The sequence below is a fragment of the Hyperolius riggenbachi genome, chromosome 9 (assembly GCF_040937935.1).
Source record: "Hyperolius riggenbachi isolate aHypRig1 chromosome 9, aHypRig1.pri, whole genome shotgun sequence".
Taxonomy (NCBI): domain Eukaryota; kingdom Metazoa; phylum Chordata; class Amphibia; order Anura; family Hyperoliidae; genus Hyperolius; species Hyperolius riggenbachi.
In genome coordinates this window covers 256,266,466-256,289,498 of record NC_090654.1, presented here as the reverse complement: position 1 = coordinate 256,289,498, position 23,033 = coordinate 256,266,466, and the positions used below count along the sequence as shown (strand labels likewise).

Here is a 23,033-nt window from a genome sequence, read left to right as displayed (position 1 = left end):
ACAACCCAGCATGTCCTGCAACTTCCTTTGTGCGGCAACGTACCAAATAAGAGTCAGGTAAACTGGTCAATGATCATTTATAAACAAGAAAAGGAATAGAGATTTTAACTTTTGGATTGCCTGGTTAGCATCTGTATAACTTGTTTACCAGATAAAAATAAAGCATTGATTTTTGATTTTGTGCCCGACAGTTACACTTTAAGTCAGGCGTTTATGAGGTTTTAGGCATTTTATATGTAATAAACTTCCTTTAGCCAACAATCTAAATAAGTGACTAGGTTATGCAGATGAAAACTGAAGGTGTGTACGGTCTCCAAAATGTCTAGGAAAACACTATAAAACAGCATTGCGTATGGATGACAAATGATGTCAAAGGCTCTCTCCCTTACTTAGGTCGGGTTGAGGCAGTTTAACATAGATGGCCTCTTTAATCCCTCTTGCAAAAGCGTGTCCTTCTCTCCATGAGGTGTAGGCTGACTGCAGAATTCTGACTCGCAAAGAGAGCCATGCGCATATTCAATGTTTGCTTCCAAATGTATAAAGCTTTCCACAATTTTAAACACTAGAACTAGACCTACACTACTAGGGGGTGGAGGCGCCCAAAAATAGGTACCGTATATTCCGGTGTATAAGACGACCCCACCAACTTTTCCAGTTACAATATGGAGTTTGGAATATACTTGCTGTATAAGACTACCCCTCTTCCAACGCACACCAAATAAATTTTTTTTAAAAACCTTCATATACTGGTGCTATGTATGAACAGGTACTGGTGCTGTACTGTATGTGGTACCCAGTATATAACAGTATACAGGGGATTAACTGGTTAGATTGGTCAACTCTCCCTAAGTGGATTGGTCAGCTCTCCTTGTCTACCCGTTTATCAGAGCGGTATGGAAGAATAGATATCGCTGTGCCCATAAAACACGCCTCTTTCACCCGTCTGGCCCACCCTTGTATCCTATTTACCTCCTTCTCTGCCTCTCAGATCTCGCACATGTGCGCCTGCGTCGCTTCACTACAGTCCTCAGCAGTGAGATCTGAGAGCCGATAATAAGATAGGGTGTATCACACGGCACCAATGACACCCGGCGTATAAGACGACCCCTGACTTTTCAGAAGATTTTCAAGGGTTAAAAAGTAGTCATACGCAGGAATATACAGTAATGTAATGAAACAAAAAATAATAATAGAGGAGGAGGGGGTCTTTACCACTTCAGCTGGAGTCTATGCTTGTGGCTATATTTTAAAGGCTCTTGTATTTACCTGAAGAAGCGGCTGAGACAGGTGAAACGTGTCGCTGAATAAATAATTTAATCTTTTTACATTAACCCTGTGGTTTGGGTTCTTCCATCTGGAATGGTAAAGACACCTCCCTCCTTCCTAATTATTTTTAGTTTCATCACATTACCTATTTTTGGGTGCCTCCACCCCCCAGTACTATACATTACTTCTCCTTTGGAGGTGTTTACCTTCCGGGTGTGGTATCTACAACCAAGCAGGACCAACCAGGAGTGCGACCATCCAGTTCCAGCAGGACCTGGAATACCGAGCGGGGTCGGCTTCCCCGTTGGTGATATACAATGGTTGCCGGAACTGCAACCCACCTTTGTGAGTATAAATACTCTTATACTACGATCTAACATCTACGGTAATACCCTACAATACTGCACCATTGGGCTCTTGGTCTCTCCTTGTCATACAGGTGACCATCTTTTCTACTAGACCTACACTAAGCTGCTTTGTCCTTTGATGTTGGATACTGGGTGTTTACAAGTGTCAGTCTCAGTGTGTTTCTGTAAGTCTAAAGTACCTCAGCGCAGTGGATATAGAGTATACCCACGTTAATCAGGATGGCCACAGTACCTGTTACTGAAGTTTTCCCACCTCTGGCAACAACGGGGGTTGTTCCTGCGTACCCTACAAAATTGGCCTCTAGGGACATTCCTTAACCAAGGGGTGTGATGGCAGCTAGTTGAATCAATGTAGGAATTTCGGTCGCTGTCCTTAAAAAAACACTTTGTCAGCAACCGACCATTTTCAATAAATATGTTCAGGTCTAAAAAATTTACATCTGAAGCCGAAACTCGAGTCGGGAAGTGGAGGCTACGTTGCAATATATGCTATTAAACAAGTTTACATTCAGTCAGTGGATTCCTGCGCCTGGTCTTTTGCCCCCACGGTGTGCACTATTGTCCTTTATTCCCTTTGCAGCCATTTCGCGGCATTGCCCTTTCCTGCAGGGGACGTCTGTGGAGCGCACAACCGGAAAGAGCGTAGATCACATGACCAGGAGAGCCGGAGATCCGCCCAGAGCGACCTCTTCACCATACTTACGGAGCGGACCCGGCGTCATCCATTAACCGCCAGCCGCATCTAGGATTGTCGGGATTACAGCAAGACACGTCATCCTTGAGCACACCCCCGTTGTTTCCAGAGGTGGGAAAACTTCACAGGTACTGTGGCCATCCTGATTAACGTGGGTATACTCTATATCCACTGCGCTGAGGTACTTTAGACTTACATTCATTCTCCATTGGGCTGTGAAGCCGGCCCACCTCTAGCAGCATTTCTCCCTCTCTGCGCTGCTATTTTGTTTATACTCAGTGTGTTTCTGGGTTTGAAGAAAATGGGAGTGTGATGTTTCTTTAACCTTCTGGGGACCGACGTAGGTTGAATCAACGTCCAGCAGGTGGTGCTACCGTTCTGACCGGACGTTGATTCAACGTCCGCGCTAAACAACTGTCCCAACGCGATCGTGCGCACCCGAGAGGGGAGATTGAGCTGTCATATGACAGCTGGCATCTCCCCTCAGTGATCAGCAGACATCGTGGCTTGATGACGTCATCAAGCCGCGACCCGACCTGAGCGTCATTTGGAGCGGAGATGCCGGCTGGAGAAGAAGGGGGCTACTGCGGCTCATCGCTGGAGCCTGGAAGGTGAGTGATGGCTGCTGGCGTAAGGAGGGACACCTGCCTCCATGGGGGACACCATGCCCAGCCAGCCACAGCCGGGATCCGGCCACCTGCCCCCCCCCAAACGCGAGCACCCCCCTCCACCGCAAAATGCCTGGTCCTTAAGGGGGGTTGGGTGGCTGGTCCCGAAGTGGTTAAAGTGGAACTAAACTCAAAACTTCCTCTCTGCTCCAAAAAATATTACACACAGCACAATTAGCCTTTATTGGGGGGAGGGGGGGACCCTGTTCATTAAAATTTTTGGGAAATCTTACAAAAAAACCTGAAGCACTTGGTTTCCCTTTTGCAGAAGGCACTGAGGCTAGGTACATAACATAGCGTGAAAAGCTGCGTTTTATGTCAATGTTGTTTGCGTTTTACTGCATTTTTGGTGCGTTTGCGTTAATGTTTTTTACCGCAGATGCTTTTAAGCATTTTGCGTGTGTTTCAATGCGTTTGCGGTTCACATATGCGTTTTGTATTCTTTTTCATGAGTTTTTCTTTTGCTTTTTATGCAAATCACTAGGAAGACAATAGGAATCGGAAATGCATCACAAAACAATTTTTGTTCAAAAAACGCATACCATTGCCTTTCCATTCGTGTGTTTTGATGCGTTCATAAATATTATGCAATAAAACCAGCGTTTTTAAAAACACATGTGTTTTTTCCTGCGGCCTATAGACTTTCATTTGCGGCAAAAACACGTTTCTGCTATGTGTGCACCTAGCCTGAAAGGGATAGGCCTCAGTGATTACTATATGGAGCCCTGCCTAGGCAGAACTCTCCTGGGGTCTGTTCACAGTTGCTGCTAAGAACTAATTAGACAAGTTGATCTGCCTAAACAGAGTGAATTTCTTCAGCAACTATCTGTTGACTTTACATTGTTTGTTGTGATAGTTTGGGTCTGCTTTGAAGCACACCTGAAGTGAGCTGGGAAATTTGAACACAGGGTGAAGCTGAAAAACCGCTCACCCTGCTAATGCAACAGTCCCGGCGGCATTAATTACTATTCCCCTCTAGGTTACCATGAACAATGGGGAAATACGTAATTCGGCTGCCAGCTATTGCTGATGGACCAATTACACTGTTTTTATTGTAATTTGGGCTCTGTCTTTTGACGACACCCAAATGACTGCTTGTGCGCAGGTATAGTCGTAATTCCCATTACAGCCTATGGCGGTGCCCGGTGCGCCAAAATCTACAGCACCATTTTGCCTGCATATTTATTTCCTTTAAAACCATCACAGTTGCCTGGCAAGCCGCTAATGTTTCGGGTTTCAGTAATGTTTGAAACAAGCATGTGGCTAATCTAGTAAGACTTCAGGCGAACCTCTGATCTGCTGCATGCTTGTTCAGGGGCTATGGATAAAAGTATTAGAGGCAGGGGATCAGCAGGATAGCTGCATTGTTTAAGAGGAAATAAATATGGCTACCTCCATCTCCCTCTTACTGTAGGTGAGCTTCAAGATCCTCCCAGGTCTCTCTGGCTACACATGGAATGACTATTTGCTACACAATCTCTTATTCTCTCATCTGTTCCTTAGTCTGGTGCTTTCTGTTTTGACTATACAGTACAATTGTTTTTACAAAGGCTCAGATTCTCTGAAGTGTTGGTACACCCCGTGCTTTGCCACTGCACTGGACTTTATCTTAGCACAGTGGTGTAAAGGTCTAATAACAACCAGCATGTGTTCCAGTGAGTGGGTCAACTCAAAACATGGTATTAGTTTGTGTGGGAAAATGTACTGAAGGCTGCTAGATCAAAAGATCCTCCTTCTCGAAGCCAGGGCTGCTCAAATCCGGATCCGGGAGACATCCGGATCCGGATATCTCCCAGTTACCTGGGCGGGGGATCAATCTTACCTGTTCGATGTCTTCTTCAGTCCGTCCCTCGGCGCCTCCCACGACGCGGTCCAAGCGACGGTCACGTGATTACAAACACTTCCTCCTTCCGGGTTGAAGGAGGAAGTGTTTGTAATCACGTGACGCGCGTGGAGCACATGGTAGGCCCTGAGGGTCGAACGAAGAAGGCGTCAGACAGGTAAGATTGACTCCCCCGCCCAGGTAATTGGGAGATATCCCGATAGAACTATTTGGATGTCTCCCAGATCCGTATTTGAGCAACCCTACTTGTTGCCTCTAGGGCTGATTGTCAACACCGGTATTAGCCATTTATTGGTCCGGTGCTGGTAATGATCACTTCTGTAGATGTTCTGAATGATGGTCATACCTCCCAACGTTTTGAGATCAGACGGAGGGACACTTAGGGCTTGTTCACACTATGACCGTTTACGGATTTTTTTAAGCGCTGGCAATTTTGGAAATCGCTCTAAGAGCACTTGTGCAATGATTTCCTACAGGAGTGTTCATATATGAGCTTTCTTTTGAGTCGCAAACGCGGCTCCTGTACCATTTTCTGAGCGTTTGTGTTCAATAGAAAGTATAGGGAAATCGCAAAGCGCTTGAAAAAGCGCTTTGAATTGCGATTTCCCGAGTGTTTTAATGAATAAATACATTAGGTTCGATTCACTAAGACAAATAGCATGCCTTATCAAAGTTAACACGCTTTATCAGAGTAGCATAGTGAGCGCTACGTACGTATGCCTACTAATTGGCAATGACGAGAGCTCCACTTGTCCTGCCCTGAGCCCCTGCAAGTTTGTAGCGCTTGCTATACTACTCTGATAAGGCGTGTTAACTTTGATAAGGCATGCTATTTGTCTTAAGGGGCCCATACACCTAACGATTTTCCCGCCGATGTACAGCAGATTTGAACACTGTGATCGAATCTGCTGTGAGATCATTGCGCAAACGCTGACAGAACGATCAAATTCTGTCCGAAATCAATCGTTTCCGTCATTCCGTCTGCGCGGAAGATTTTGCTCGATCGCCGGCGGGTCGTAGGTGCGTTGATAGCGGCGTTCGAATGCCCAACGACCGACGCAATACAGCGGCAATACATTACCTGATCCGGCCGCCGCAAGTCCCGCTCTCCTCTTATCCGCGCTGGGCTCAGAGTCCGGCTGGCTTCACTGAACTTCCTGTCCCGGCAGGAAGTTTAAACTGTAGAGCTCCCTCTACTGTTTAAACTTCCCCCGGACAGGAAGTTCAGTGAAGCTGGAGCCCTTGAGCCAAGCATGGAGAAGAGGAGAGCAGGGACTCGCGCCGGCCGGATCAGGTAATGTATGCAAGGGGGAGGGGGGGGGGGGCGGCGGCAGCTTCACAGATTGTGAACGGCTTCATGCTGAAGTCCATTCACAATCTGTTTGCAGTAAAGGCAGCCATACGATCCCTCTCTGATCAGATTCGATCAGAGAGGGATCTATCTGTTGGTCGATCTGATGGCAAATCGACCAGTGTATCAAGCCCATTTTAGTGAATCAAGCCCATTTATTCATTTCCGGGTACAAGAGTCTTCTTGCGATAGCGCTGGCGATTTATAATGTAAACAAAGCCATAAGGTGTACCCAAGCTTTGGCAAAATCAGATATTTACCGGTACCTAAAGAGAGAGAAGCCTCAGGATCCAATTGAGGCTTCCCCCGCTATTCCTTGGTCCCCCGTTGCTGAGCGCGGGCCCCCCGGAAGATTAGCGACCATGCATTGACGCTAATCACATCATGGCCGCCCATCTCATCTTCCTGGTTGAAGTGTGCGCAATGGCCGACTTAGCCCACCCGCGCAGTAGCATGAAACCGCTGGCTCCGAGCTACTGCGCATGCGGGCTCACGCGCCCATTGAGAGCACATAAACCAGGAAGAGGATCTGCAGCTTCCCTCTTTCAATGGTAAGTGCAGATTTTAAACCCGAGTTTCGGCTCTGATTCGCTTTAAGCCACACCCCTAATCACACCCCTAGTCACGCATAATATAAAGATTTCATAAGAAAGAGGTGTTTTAAAATTCTTGGTTCATTTTCTTTTAGATTAACATTTGAAAATAAGAAATATATCAATTTAAAGTCAATTTAACACATTTTTCATTAGAAAAATATAAATATTTACATAAATCTGTACATCGGTCCTGAAAGAGGGACAAATGAGTGGAAGAGGGACACAAGGACAGTGCTCCCAAAGAGGGACAGTTGGGAGCTATGATAGTGGTAATCATTAACAAACAATTCCCCGTCCCCTGCTTACTACTCTAATACTGTGGTTGTCCTTGGCAGGTTTTGGTACACCGTATCAATTGTTTTGTACAGAGTGCTTGGGGGGCCCATTGTAAAACTGGCACTGGAGCCCAGAGCTCCTAAGCCACACCAGTGGACGCTACACTTCATACATCACTGTTCCCAAGCTTAATTTACTATCTTTCGAGAGGAATTCTTTAGAATCATGAATGTGGTATACTGTAATGGGAGCCCTTCCTTATGTATTTTGGGAGCGAGTATGAACATGGCATAGCTTCTAACGAGCATAGGCAGTGATGCACACAATTTGCCCTCAACATACCATGCAGTTTTATCACTTTCTTGCCTTCTAACTAGAGTAAAAGTGTAACCGAGATGGCTCAAAATAAAATAAAAAATATTTATACCAGGTGCTTCCTGCAGCCCCCTTCAGGCTGATCATGGCTGTGCAGTCTGAGTAATTTTGGGTACCTGGAGTCAAAGTTGGTGGTTTCAATAAACTGAGGAGTCGGATAAATGTTGAACCAAATCCATAGCTTTTGTAAAAATTAGACCAAGGAGTCGGAGTCAAGGAGTCGGAGCAATTTTGGGTACCTGGAGTCGGGGGTTTCATAAACTGAGGAGTCGGATGATTTATGTACCGACTGCACAGCCCTGAGACTGATTGCTCCCTTGCCGTCCTCCGCCTGCGTCCTCCACAATTCGGGCCAGTAAGTCTGTCAGTCAGCGCAGGCAAAGTCCGGCGGCACACTCTCCCCCAGCCTGGAGTGTTCTGCACAGTAGTACTGCAAAGGCGCAGAACTCTCCATGGAAGGGGAGCGCGGCAGGGTACACGGCCAGGCATACGCTGTACATGCCGACTAGCAGAATTACTGGGCCAAAGTGCAGAGGATCCAGGCGGCAGAGGAGGATGGCGAGAGGCCGATTAGCCTATAGGGGGCTGGAGGAAGCCCCAGCTATGTATAATTTTTTTTATTTTGAGCCATCTCAGGCTTAGGCAACTAAGCACAGGAAAAGAAAAATTTACACTGAAGCTCACAGGGAGGTTTGCAACACTGAATGCCGTGGAAGGGGGTAGGCTAGGGGAAGCATGATTGGTTACCTATGGAGCTGCATGTGTAGCCCTCCGTTACTGTGATTGTCGCCATCCCATCCACAGCCAGCCACAATTCAAAGGACCCGCGCCTGAAGCTCGCTCCCGGCCACAATGCTTGCTGGGAGCTGTATGTCGCAATGGCGACCATCACAGGGATGGGGGGCTTCACGCGGGAAGCCCCCTGTAGGTAACCAATCTTGCTCCCCCTAACACCTCTCACAACATTCAGTGTCACAACCCCCCCCCCCCCTTTCTGAAGAGGTTCAGAGTAAAAAAAAAAAAAATCTGTGCCGAGTTCCCTTTATAGTGGGTCTAAACACAGAACTCTCTCTGCTCTAGACTATTAGTTTTAAATGGAATAACTTTCCAGGGAGCACAGAAAGGGATAAGCTTCAGTCTTTTTTGCTGTACAGGCAGAACCACCGCTTGGCACTCTCATTCACAGCTACTGATAAGGCTAATTACACTCTGATGTTGCTAAACAAACACACAGAGCAGTGGATTTCTACATCATTTATATGTGGTATGAAACCTTTTCATTGTGTGCTGTGGAAGAGTTTGGTCTGCTTTAAAACTGACTCATCTGAGGCATGCAAGTACAAAAAATCCATGCTCCTCACCTTGAGCTAGGACATTTGAATTTGTATTAGGGAGGTGCCAAATGGGGGGTTGGGAAATAAAACAGCCAAACTAGTAAGCCCTCTGCACACTCACATGCAAATTCTCCTGTATGATTTTCTCCAGTCATTCCCACTTGCCTGACCTCCACATCAGCTATCTTTATCTCCTGCATACACAGTCCTATCTAGGTCTACCGGTACTACCCTATTGCTAGGTTAAGTTGCCTGTATACCATCTCCCACATGCCTTGCTGTCAGCTAAGTATGTATATTCAGCCACCTCTCTGTCTCCTGCATATCCAGCCACCCCTCTGGTACCTGTCTCAGCTTTCCCCTGCATATCCTTCCATCCCACTCTCACCTGCATAACCTGCCACCCAGTATCACCTGTCTCCTGCATATTCAGCCACCTCTCTGTCTCCTGCATATCCAGCCACCCCTTTGTCTCCTGCATATCCAGCCACCCCTCTGGTACCTGTCTCAGCTTTCCCCTGCATATCCTTCCATCCCACTCTCACCTGCATAACCTGCCACCCAGTATCACCTGTCTCCTGCATATTCAGCCACCCCTCTGTCTCCTGCATATCCAGCCACCCCTCTGTCCCCTGCATATCCAGTCACCCCTCTGGTACCTGTCTCAGCTTTCCCCTGCATATCCTTCCATCCCACTCTCACCTGCATAACCTGCCACCCCGTGTCACCTGTCTCCTGTGTATCCTGCTAACCCTCTGTCATCTGTCCCATCTGTCTCCTGCCATCCCTATGTCACCTGCCTCCTGCATTTCTTGCCATCCCATGTCACCTGTCTCCTGTGTATTCTTCCACCAATCTGTCACGTCTCCTGCATATCTTGCCACCCCTCTGTCGCCTGTTGTGCCATCATTGAAAAGATCCGAACTTCCCATCTCTACTGTCACCTGTCTCCTTCATATCCAGTCACCCCTCTTTCACCTGTCTCCTGCATATCCAGCCACCCCTCTGGTACCTGTCTCAGCTTTCCCCTGCATATCCTTCCATCCCACTCTCACCTGCATAACCTGCCACCCCGTGTCACCTGTCTCCTGTGTATCCTGCTAACCCTCTGTCATCTGTCCCATCTGTCTCCTGCCATCCCTATGTCACCTGCCTCCTGCATTTCTTGCCATCCCATGTCACCTGTCTCCTGTGTATTCTTCCACCAATCTGTCACCTGTATCTTGCCACCCCTCTGTTACCTGTTGTGTCACCTGCATATCCTGCCACCTGTCTCATTCATATCTTGCCACTCCTCTGTCACCTGCCTCCTGCATATCCTGCCAAACCTCTGTCACCTGTCTCCTTCATGTTTATCACCCTCTGTCACTTTCATATCCAGCCATCCCTCTGCTCTGTTACCTGTGTATCCTGTCACCTGTCTCCTGCACACCCAGCCCCCCCCCTCTGTCACCTGTCTCCTTCATATCCAGTCACCCCTCTGCTGTCACCTGCACAATTCTCTATGGGGATTTATGGTGGGTCCCCTAAAGTAAACTAGCTCCCACACCCAGCCCCCCTGTCACCTGTCTCCTTCATATCCAGCCGCCCCTTTGCTCTGTCACCTGTGTATCCTGTCACCTGTCTCCTGCACACACCCCCCGTCACCTGTCTCCTTCATATCCAGTCACCCCTCTGCTCTGTCACCTGTCTCCTGCACACCCAGCCCACCCTGTCACCTGTCTCCTGCACATCCAGCGACCCCTCTGTCAAAATGACACATGACCTCTACCCGTTGTACAACCCAGTCCAGCTCTTCTCTCTCCCCCCACCCTCTGTGTCCCCGCAGACCTGTGTCCCCCCTCCCCGTTCCCGCGGGCGGGTGTTGCAGGATACACACCTGTGTCACCCGGAGACAGCGGAACAGACACGATCCTGGCCTCCTCTCCTGTCTCAACCCAAACACAGCGGAGGGCTCGTCACTTCCAGGTCACTCAGACTCCACCCAGCACCATATCATGGAGGCGGCACAGCACTGTCACTGTAGACTACATTCCCCGGTGTGCACCGCGCAAGTTGGGGGGCGGAGCCCTGAGCTAGTGAAGAAGTGTGTCAGTGCTGCAGAGGTCTCTCAGGGGAATCCTGGTAGGGAAATAGCTGCAATATCTCTATGGGGGACAGTTGGCAACAAGGAGGAGAGGAATATCCATGATCCAGCCCCGAGAGAACCAGAAGTCCCACCATGATAGAAATTGTGTTTGCAAAGATGGAGAGAACTACAATAAGAAGCAGTTAAATTAAATCATGCATTGTGTATTTTTTTCTGCAGGCAGCCTCACCAGACTGGGTCCCATTCACAGAACAATTGAGGTGTTGACAGAGATTTTTATGGGGCACCTTAAAGGGAACCTAAACTGAGAGGGATATGGATGTTTCCTTTTAAACAATACCAGTTGCGTGGCAGTTCTGCTGAACTCTTTGGCTGCGGAAGTGGCTGTATCACACGCCTGAAACAAGCATGCAGCTAATCCAGTCTGACTTTAGTCAGAGCACCTGATCTGCATGCTTGTTTAGGGGCTGTGGCTAAAAGTATTAGACACAGGATCAGCAGGAGAGTCAGGCAACTGGTATTATTTTAAAAGGAAAAGTCCATATCCTCAGTTTAGGTTCCCTTTAAAGGGAATCTGTAATAAAGAAAACTTTCCCTTGGGGACACTTACCTCAGGGGGAAGACTGGATCCTAATGAGGCTTCTCCCATCCTGCTCACCCTCAGCGATCCAGCGCTGGCAGTCCCCAAACCGCACACATGTCAATATTTACTCACACATGTCAATATTTACTATCTGGCGCAGTAGTGGATTTCCAATGGGCTCTGGCGCAAATAGCTGAGGCTAATAGGGTCCTCTCTACTGCACAGGCAACTCGCGCCTTCCCCTTAGAGCTGACCTAATCGGACTCGTTTGGCTATTTCTGCCGGAGCCCATTGGAAAGCCACTACTGTTCTTGTGCAGATGGTAATATTGCAGGCGTTAGTGTGCATCCGAGTGGCGGATTTTTCACGGGGACTGCCAGCGCTGGATCCCTGAGACTGAAGAGGACAAGGGAAGTCTCATTAGGATCCAGAGGCTTCCCCCTCCCAGGGCTTTTTTTTTTTTTTTTTTTGTTACAGATTCCCCTGACTGGGCCAATCGATGAATTTACAGGGCCAGACTGTGGAAAAATGGAGAGGTCTGGGAGGATGGTGATCAAGCAGACAGCCCTACAGGGGGTGGTGGAAGCCAAAGGTACGTATAAATTCTTATGTTCTATTTGTCTCTGGTGCTTTTTAAAGTAAACCTGAGACAAATACATCAAATGGGTTGATACTTACCTGGGACTTCCTCCAGCCCCCAGTAGTCCCTGGGCTCCCTTGGTGTCTGTCTGGTCCCATCTGCTCTCCCGCTGTCAGCCCACATAATCGCTGAGTGCTGCGCATGCGCGGCCCTGGCCATGCGACTCCTTGGTTGTGCTCCCTTGGCCAGAGCATTCTGCGCCTGCGTAGTTAGTTAATGCTTGTAACTGCGCATGTGTAGTAGAGATGGGAAGTTCGGATCTTTTCAATGATCCGGATGATTCAAATCGGATCATTGAAAAGATCCGGATCTTTGATCCGAATCTCGGATCATTTTACTACCGAATGATTCGGGGGTTGAAATGACTAGCAGGACAGGAGAAGGGGAGGGGGTTGGCACACAGAGAAGGGGAGAAGATGGACAGAGGGCAGGGAGTGGACAGAGAAGGGAGGAGGGAAGCAGAGAGCAGACATGTTTGCTTGCACACAATACCCACATGCTGCAATCATATGCTTTACATATATTTCACCTACATGTTCATCTGTATACCTTGAATGGAAACGTCGCACAGTGAAAGATAGCATTCCCCAAAGATAAGTGCAGCTGTTTAGTGCCGAGTGCAGGAGGATCATATTACGCTGCAATCACAATGCCTGCAAAGTTACTGAGCTATGCTGAGCTGAGCCAAAAGTTTCCAATGTGTTCACTGTGCACAACTACGGAACAGACAGCCTGTAATGAGCAGCACGTTATAGCCAGTATGTGTGCTCTACACATATCTGGCAGTGGCACCCATGTCCTCTCTACCTGTCCCTGCAAGGCTGGCTCCCCTGAGTCCCCTCCAACAGAGCGATCCATCTCTGCTCTGCTTCCAGGACCCCGCTGCCCGCTGAGAGGGGGCGTGTCGCTCCTGGCCCCACCCCTTTTGCGATCGGAATCACTCATTTTGATGATTCAGATGATTTGACTCACAAAATAGATTCGGATCAAAGATCCGAATCGTTTATGATCCGGACAACACTAATGTGTAGAACGTTCCTGGCAACGGGAGCATGATCAAGGAGTAGTGTGGATGCTTAGTAGTCTTTACCTGACTGTGGCAGAACGGACTGATACTGAGGGAGCCCACAGACTACAAAGGGCTGGAAATTCGCCAAGAGATTAAGAATATCTGCAACTGGTGCAAGGTGAACAAGCTTGTCCTGAACACAGCTAAAATCATAGATTTCAGAAAAGGCCATCCTGAACTCCCCCGGTCCTCATCAAAGAGGTCGCCAGAGTCCCATATGCTCGCCGGGCACCACACCACCATATCCAGCAACCTAAGGTGGGAGGAAAATACCACAAAAACCCTGAAAAAAGCCCAACGACGACTGTTTTTCCTACGTCAACTGAAATAGTTTGGAATGTTGCAAGACCTTATGACCTGCTTCTACTCTGCTGAGTCATAAAGGCTGTGGAAAAGATCATCGGTACCCCCCTCCCACCACAACCTTCTCTACTCCTCTAGGCTGTGCTTAATGGCCGTTAGGATAGCAAGAGACCCCTCCCACCCCGGCAACCGCTATCTCAATCTAATCCCCTTAGGCTGCCGCTACAGGTCCTTATCCACCAGGGCCACTAGACACAGAAACTCCTTCTTTCCCCAAGCTGTTGAACTCCTCAACCTACCCTCCCAATCACAGTCCCTTGTTTCAACGTTCCCCACCCAAGTAGATGCCCACCCACGTCACATCACTGTAACCAGGCCCGACCCTAGACTTTTTGCCGCCTGAGGCAAGCTTTAAGCAAATCACCCCCCCTCCCTCGCCTGGGTCCCCCGTCCTCTGCTCCCCTCCAGCTTTAAAAAGTTGCGTGGCTGGCTGCAGCTGTAAGAGGCAACGGGCGGGGATCACTCACCTCTTCCTCGTTCCAGCCCAGCCTGCGCTCCACTGACGTCATTTCCTGCTACGCCGCAGGAAGTGACGTCAGTGGAGCGCACGCTGGAACGAGGAAGAGGTGAGTGATCCCCCCCCCCCGTTGCCTCTTACAGCTGCAGCCAGCCACGCAACTTTTTAAAGCTGGAGGGGAGCGGAGGACGGGGGACCCAGGCGAGGGAGTGGGGGTCCGACCCCCCTCCCCGCCGCGAGGCCCAATACCCCCTTCCTGCCCGCTATCCCCTTCAGCTCGGGCGGCCCCTCACACCCATGGACGGGCGGGTGCCGCACCCCCAGAAGTGCCGCCTGAGGCAAAAGTTTCACCCCGCCTCATGGGCGGGCCGGCCCTGACTGTAACTTGTCTTGACTTCTTAACTTAAGTTATTCTACTGTCCTTCTGTACTACTATTGTATACCTTGTTCTACTATAGTATTGGATATCTTGTCTTGTGTACTCTTGAGCTGTGCTGTGTCAAAAATAATTCCAGGTACAAACCCCTGTACTTGGCCAATAAACTTGACTCTGATTCTGATACATTAGTAAAACCATGATTTCCAACTATAAATATCTGGCATGGTCAATCTACTGTATGTGGGAGGTTCTCAAAAGGCTTCATCTGGATATTGTAAATAACTTGACACCATTTTATTAACATAAATAAATCTATATACAGGTAGTCCCCGGTTAACGAACGAGATAGGGACTGTAGGTTCGTTCTTAACCTAAACCTGTTCTTAAAGTGAACCTCCGGACTAAAAATCTACTCAGCAGAACTGAAAAGGCTTGGTGTTTCTTTAACAGTTTCACAGCATCAGAACTTTGTTTTTCTTACCAAAGCATCATTTTTAGCTGCATTTTTAGCTAAGTTCCACCCATCAAAGAAAAAAAGCCCAGGCTTTTTTCCCTGATGCTGTGCAGAGCATGATGGGATTTCCTATGTTGTTATTCACGTGCCTAGCAACTGGGAGAGGTGCTCAGGACACAGGACAGTTGGAACTGTGTCTCATGCTCCCTGTCACCTCCTTTCAACCAAAAAGATGGCTGCCATCATGAAATCAAACATTTGCCTGTTCTTTTAAAACAGGGTGGGTAAGAGATTATATTACCTATCTATTTTAATTAACATAACTAATGTAACTTATGACAGTATGTTTGTTTAGGCTGGAGTTCCTCTTTAAAGTGAACCGAGCATCATTTTTAACACCCAGGGCAGCTCTATAGCAAATTAAAAATGCATTCTAAAAATGTGGTTTATTATTAAAAAAAACCTTTCAATTTACCTCATTTTGTCTGTCCGCAAAGGACCTGTGGTCGCTGAGCAGGAGATTGTGGAACACAGATAAGAACTTACCAAATTGTGTGTTTGGTAAGTTTTAGAGCAGTAGGAGACAGGCCTTGGATGTGGCAGCTCCAAGGTTTTGGCTGCGCTCACATATGGTGTTAGATGCTGGTTCTGGGGCCCCGGGCAGTGAGAGTTCCCGGGGCCCCAGGCTGGCTCATGCACCATTGTTTTTAATTTTTGAACACAGATAAGAAATCACCTCATTAGACTTAACTGACCACAAACAAACCCCCATTGTACTTCAAACAGAAAACATCAGTTACAGTTGAAGAATTTCACACCTAGCCTGGACAATGCTAGTTGTAAAACAGCAGGGGTTGAGCTTCTGAACAGCTGCAAGGGCTGCCATTGTTCAAAAGCTCAACCCCTGCTGTTTTACAACTAGCATTGTCCAGGCTAGGTGTGAAATTCTTCAACTGTAACTGATGTTTTCTGTTTGAAGTACAATGGGGTTTGTTTGTGGTCAGTTAAGTCTAATGAGGTGATTTCTTATCTGTGTTCCACAATCTCCTGCTCAGCGACCACAGGTCCTTTGCGGACGGACAAAGTGGCTATTTTAACCCTTAGATGTAAAAAAATGAGGTAAATTGAAAGGTTTTTTTAATAATAAACCACATTTTTAGAATGCATTTTTAATTTGCTATAGAGCTGCCCTGGGTGTTAAAAATGATGCTCGGTTCACTTTAAAGTAATCTAAGCAGCTCCTGGTTTCAAATAGCTGAAAGGGCTGCCATGTTTCAGGAGTTCAAAAACTCCTGCTGCTTTTACAATGTCTTATCCAGGCTAGGTGTGAAATTTTTCAAGTGCGTCTTATGTTTTCTGTTTGAAGTACAATGGGGAAGGCTCAGGGTTTGTTTGTGGTCAATTAAGTCTAATGAGGTGATTTCTTATCAGCCTTCCATCATCTGTTGATCTCTGTCCGCAGGTCCTTTCAGGGACGCAAGAAGTGAGTATTTTAACCCTTAAATGTAAAAAGATGAGGTAAAACAAAAGGTTTTTTTAATAATAAACCACATTTTTAGAATGCATTTTTAATTTGCTATAGAGCTGCACTGGGTGTTAAAAATGATGCTCGGTTCACTTTAAGTTGGAACACTGTGCCATCTCTGCCCCCTGAACCTCCTCTGTGCCCCCCATGCCTCCAGTGTCCCCAGGCCCAGATTTACATCACAGGAGCCTATAGGCACAGATGTCCTAGACTTCGCCCTCCATGAACCTAGAAACCCCCGCCGAACTGCACTGTAAGTGTACTGGCTTTTCCAGCTGTTACTTTTCCCTTACTTCCTTTCACAAGCATAGGTAGCCACAGGTGTCCCTTAGCGTTAGGTAGCCAGAGCTATCCCCAAGTATTAAAGCGGTATAAAACCCTGACATAATATTCAATAAAAACATGTTTTTCTACTTTTTATATGCCATACGGTTATCATATTTGCATATGTGCATAGGTATTATTATTCTTTTAGAAATTATGCGTTCCCAAAAGTACAGTTTTTTGCTTTGTGAGCTGACTTGGCATTTTATTCATAACTGGTTTTATTCATAATATATTGAAGGCAGAAATGCTTTGAGTGTCTCTCTGTGTCCAGGAGCTTCTCCACAGTCAGAGAATGTGTCACATTCCTCACTTGATACAATTAAGTAAACACAAGATAACATTATCTACACTTCAGATGCGTCCATATTTCTCTGCACTGAACTTTCCAGCCCTGTGAGTAACCCTTTGAATGCTGTTCTAGTAAAAAAAAAAATGCTGGTTGTATATAATATGCTGTAAATAATTTTTTAGAGCAAAGAAGAATGCTGGGTTTCATTCCGCTTTAAGTAGCTAGAGGTGCCCCTGACTGAAGGGGGATCTCGTCAGTGGAATGCCGAGAGCTGGGTGAGTAACCTCTCATTTACACTCTCATCAGGACTCTGCATAGGGAAGGGGGGAGGCATGAGGGAAGTGAGCCGCCTTTCCATCATCAGTCGCCTGTAGGCACGTGCCTACAGTGCCTTATGGTAAATCCGGCCCTAAGTGTCCCCCTCTGCCCTCTGTACTTGCTTATAGAAGTTTAAGAGCCATTTTTTATTTGAATTTTTTAAAATGGATTTTCTCAAAAACTACAAGTTCAATAAAAAAAAAAGAAATTGTTTTGCCTTGTTCCCATGGAAACAGAGAATTCATGCCTTTCGTATCGGCGGTTCATTCGTAAGTCGGGCCTTCGTAAGTTGGGGACTACCTGTATTCATTCTTGATTTGTGGCCTAAAGTATTGGAAGTAGAGGGTTGTCATGAGAGGCATGCAACTGGCATTGTTTAAAAGGAACGTGTAATATGTTGGCGCTTTATAAATAAAATAAATAAATAAATAAAAGGAGATAAATATGGCAGCCTCCATATCCCTCTCACTTAAAAAAAATAGAATAGGAATGGTTGTTTCCAAGAGGAAGCTATGGGGGTTGATTTATTAAGCATATTGGGCCAATGAATGTGTGGGGATCATGTCCTAGGAAGCATCTGGACCCACCGAGGGGGCGAGAAGAGTGGAGCGGCCGGTATGTGAATGGAGCGAGGGTAAGTTAGCAGCTCACGCTACGCTGCACTACAACGCGCAGCTTGCGCACAACTCACACTGCTCACATTAAGCAGCTTAATGAATCAACTCCATTGTCTGCTTTTCTGCGGCGAAAATGAGAAATAGGCATTATTTCTAGGGATTTGTGGAACCTTCTATTTTTTCCCTAGTAGGATCTAAACGGGATCTTTACTTACAAAGGGCTTGATTCACTAACCGGCAGTAAGTGTCAGCGCCGATGTGAAAAGCCATTTTTTCCCCCTAGTGCCGCTCACTGCGCGTACAGTGCAGGTGCGCCTATATTAGTGCGCAGTGCGACGATAACGTTGTACCTGCTGCCCCTTAAACGTCGCACGTGGTGCGATGATAACGGCGCATTGGGTGCCCCTGAAATGGCGCATTAATGTGCCACTTCAGGGGCACCCGATGCGCTGTTATCGTTGCACCAGGTGCAAAGTTTAAGGGGCAGCGGGTGCGACGTTATCGTCGCACTGCGCACTAATATAGGCGCACCTGCGCTGCGCGCGCAGTAAGCGGGACTGAGACTGATATGTGGGCGCAAACTACTTAGTGCCGTAGTTTGCGCCCACTAAGTGATAGGGCACAATAACCGGCTTAGCGCCGGTTAGTGAATCAAGCCCAAAGTGTCCTGTTACAGCATGGATCGACAGGTATATTTTTCTTCATATTCTTTCAGCTTTGGGATACTTGACTTCCTTACAATTTAACTGTGTTAGGTCAATAAATGGCTCTAGCATGTCCTAGGTTAGATTACTGTATTTTTTGGACTATAAGACTCACTTTTTCTCTCCCAAAAGTGTGCGAAAAAGTCACTGCATCTTATAGTCCAAATGCATGCAGGGAGTTCCTGACTTGTGAATGCCTGCCACTAAGAACCTCCAACGTGCCACAATGTCGGGGACACCCTGTACTGTGCCCATCCAGAGGAGGACATGGGGACAAACGGATGACACGGGGACACAAAGGGGCATAGAAGAGGACAGAGGTGGACACAGGAGGAAACGGGGAGACACAAGAGGTACAGGGGGGGGATGAGGTACAAAGGGGGCATAATCCACAAGATGCCCTTTCCCCATGGATTCACCAGGGTTAGTATATATATATTTTCCCCCTGGTTTTTGTCCTCTAAACCAAGGTGCATCTTATGGTCAGGAGCCTCTTATAGTCCAAAAAATACAGTCAATATTTATCTGGGGTGGTGCATTTTTACATTGAGTTTGAAGATATCAAACAGAGTTTGTGAAGGAGTTCTAGAGGATGGCCCAGACGCAGGGAGTCCTGTATGCAGAGTGGGATGAAGTGACAAAGGTTTATGCAAGGAGATGTTCATCAGCAGAGCACAGGTAGTGCTGAGGATGGTATCAGGAAACTGGCATTGCGCACCAGCATTTCAAAGTGTACCTGAACTGGTAAAATACAAAAAAACTTTTCTCAGTAGTGGGAAGCCCATAGATAGTCCAAAGCATGGCCGGTACCCTAATGCAGAGGCGTAGCTAGGGTTTTCAGCGCCCGGGGAAAAAGACAGTTTTTGCACCCCCTCCCCCATCCCCCACCTGGAAAAAATGTGCAACTTGTGCATGGTCATGGGTGGAGTCAAATGTACAAATGCTGTTTAGATAGCCAAATGAACCCCCCCCCCCCAAAGATAGCAATATGTGCCCCCATTTAGATAGCCAAATGTGCCCCCTTCCCTTGTTCAGATAACCAGCTGTGCCCCCCTTTAAATAGCCAAATGTGCTCCCCTTTTTGGTACCCAGATGTGCCCCGTACCCCATTTAGATAGCTTTGTGTGCCCCCTATAGATAGCTAGGTGTGCCCCCCTTTAGATAGCAAGATGTGCCCCCCATTCCCCATTTAGATAGCTAGGTGTCCCCCCCCTATAAATAGCCAGGTGTGCCCCACTTTTTCTACTGCGTTAACGCGTCTACACTCCTCTGCAGAGGCAGGGGAGAAGCAGGGCACTTTGGGGCAGCCAGCGAGCCGCCACTCATGCATGTGGGGGAGCAGTGGCTGTGCGGAGCCCCCTTACAGTGCTGTGCCCAGGGACATGTGCCCCCCCCTTGCCCACCCATAGCTATGCCTCTGTTTTCATGGGGGCAACTGGGCAATTGTCCAGGGCTCCAGAGACACAGATGATGGCCTGCTCTCCCCCCCAGGTCTCCCCCAAGTGAATAGTGATCCCCGGGGGCCTCTGCAGAGTACTCATGGTAGCGTAGTGAACTCACCCATCCAGCCAGCACACTCCCTACAGTCTGAATTCTTCAGTCTTCATCCTTGCTGGTGCCTCTGTAACATGCTACTGGGTCACAGAGAAACTAAAAACAAAAATGATTGAGAGCCCCAATAGTGCAATATGTCAATTCAATGAGTGTGATAAATAATATATGAGCAGATATGCTCACAAAGATGGGTTACCTCCAGTAACAACCATGTAGGCAGGTGGAGAGATTCGACCTGACCCCACTCGGGTTAAAAGATGTCTCTCTCCGTAGAAGTGGAAGAAAGGGGGGTAACAACAAGGGTGGACTCACAAAATAAACAGAATGTTTAAACAGAGGTGCCAGGTAAGAATAAATTGGTTAAAACCCATTTAAAAAGGGAGGTAGTGGTGGACTTACCTCCCACAAGAAGACTTAAAGCGGACCCAAACCAAACATTTTTTTTAATTAAAAATATTTAGTTGCACCACTCTGACACATACAAAGATAAATAAACACTCCTTCAAACCTATGAGCATTTCAGTGCATGCTTTTCACCTTTCTCTTTTCATAACTAAGGTTATACTGGGGGCAGCCATTAGCAATTCCTCCATTGCCGGACACGATCTACTCCACCAGTTTGCCTGATTTTTTCCCGGCAATTTGAAAGGAAGGGAGGGGTTCCTCCAATAAATGTAAAATATTTTATATTTGTCATCATGCAGCTGAAAAAAGGTTGCTATTTATTATTATAATTTAGAAAATAGATTTTATTTCTGAAATCTTGTATTTTTAATTTGGGTCCACTTTAAGAGTCAGTGTTCACTTAAAAAGTAATTTTATTCAAGTTAACTCCACAAATATGCAACACGTTTCACGGGTGATATCCGGCTTCATCAGTGTAATGATCTGCGCTGCTGTCTGCACAGGCAGACAGCTGTTTGACCATTTTTTAGGTCTAAGTGCTGCAGGTCTCTGGAAAAGAGACCTGTCTTCACACTGCAAGTTTCAGAGTTGCTCTGCTGGTAAGAAATTTGCATCCACTTGTCATGCAAATTGCTTAGCTGCTTCCTTTGATGGCTTGCAGTGTAAATACCTTTTGCTCCCAGAATTCCCTGCTGGTCATAGAGGTTTGTTCCTGCTAACTCACCTGGAGTGTCAGCCATTGCTATCTTAGTGTAGTTCATTCTTGGGGAGTGCTCCTTGCACTCCTATTTAGTGCAGTCAGGTTTGTGTTTAATTTGTACTGCCTATTCTGTCTTGTCTGTTGCGATTGTCTTGTCGCCAGCGGCTGTCGACAGGAAATAGTTCTGTCTGTTGGGATCGCATTCGCCCTATCGGTAGTGGCGGTGGTTCCTTCTGTACTCTGTCTTTGGGGTGCAAGCCAGAGCAGCGGTTGCTACTGGTTACTCCATCTGTCTGTCTGTCTGGATCGCATCCGCCCTAGTGGTAGTGGTTCCTTCTGTACTCTGTCTGGGAGTGTAGGCCAGAGCTGCGATTGCTACTGGTTACTCCGTCTGTCTTGTCTGGTACGAACGCTTGCTGTAGGCTCGGTGAGGTTACCGTTTAGCAAGCATTCGAGTTCTCTTTTCATTTTCGTGTTACATTGGTTAGTTAGGGTGGCACACTTGTCACTGGGTGCCTAGCGCGCGGTGATTGTGTCTTAAACGCGTTCGCTGTTGCGTGCGGAGTTCGCGTTTAGCTATTTGTTATTTTCCTTGGTGTTCTGAGCATTATTGTTTGCTGTGTCTCTCTTACTACACTTATGCTCTGTCTTTGCTCGGTCTTGTGTTGCTGTTAGCAATCGCCACTCTTGCGATTGCGTTCCCACTTGGTTTCCGCTGTTGTGTGTTTCACCGTCGCCGGGTGGCGACTAGATTGGTGGACATACATACATTCTATCTCTGTGCTCTTTCAGTCTTGTGTCGCTGTTGGCAATCGCCATTCTTGCGATTGCGTTCCCACTTGGTTTCCGCTGTTGTGTGTTTCACTGTCGCCGGGTGGTGACTAGATTGGTGGACACACATACATTCTGTCTCTGTGCTCACTTTTCTCTCTACAGGTGCATTGCACCAAATCTGGGTTCTATCGTTTAATACGCTTGTGGAGGACTTCCACAGTGTCAGCGCACATCTTGTGCGCTGACCACGGAGACAATTCCACAACCGTTACAATCAGGCAGTTCAAGGAGCTTTTAGAAAGTCCAGACAGGTATGACGTAGGTGGGCCAAATTGTTTATTAAGGTTTAACATTTATTGAACAGTCTCAAACTAGGTAACCATAGCGAACATGGGGAGTCAGCGTCTCCTCCTTCTGCAGAGTAGCACTGTGGATCAGTTTAATATTTACCTGCCTCAGTGCTGCTTTGGTAGAAAAGGATCAAGATGAAATGTGGCCCAAGGCAAGATGCTTGCCTTCACTTCCTCCATAGGCCTCAATTCTGGTAGGGTTATCAAACAAATTACCTCATGTGAAGTAATTTTCCTCATGAGGTAATGACATTTAGCAATTCTGGTAGGTTTTAGTCATGTTTTACCTCATGAGGTAAATTGTGAGGTAATTCATGAGGTAATTTGCATTAATTTTACCGAAAATAGCTATTCTCGTGGAAATTAGGGGATATGTTTGCGCATAATTTACCCATCAGTTGAAAGGGACTCCGAGCAGTGCAGAAACTATGGGAAGATGCATATCATTTTAAAGCTCTCTTTCTCCTCTTTCCAATGATATATAAACCACCGACTTAAAGAGAATCTGTATTGTTAAAATCGCACAAAAGTAAACATACCAGTGCGTTAGGGGACATCTCCTATTACCCTCTGTCACAATTTCGCCGCTCCTCGCCGCATTAAAAGTGGTTAAAAACAGTTTTTAAAAGTTTGTTTATAAACAAACAAAATGGCCACCAAAACAG

General features: G+C 47.0%; 1 protein-coding gene across 1 annotated transcript in view; it reads right to left on the bottom strand.

Annotated features, from left to right (window-relative positions):
• KLHL28 (kelch like family member 28) overlaps nt 1–10,744 on the bottom strand; it is a 48,687-nt gene extending 37,943 nt beyond the window's left edge. Inside the window, exon 1 of the mRNA XM_068254357.1 lies at nt 10,651–10,744. The gene's annotated coding sequence lies outside the window, so the exon portion shown is untranslated. The remainder of the gene's footprint in view (nt 1–10,650) is intronic.
• Nucleotides 10,745–23,033: the final 12,289 nt, after the last annotated feature.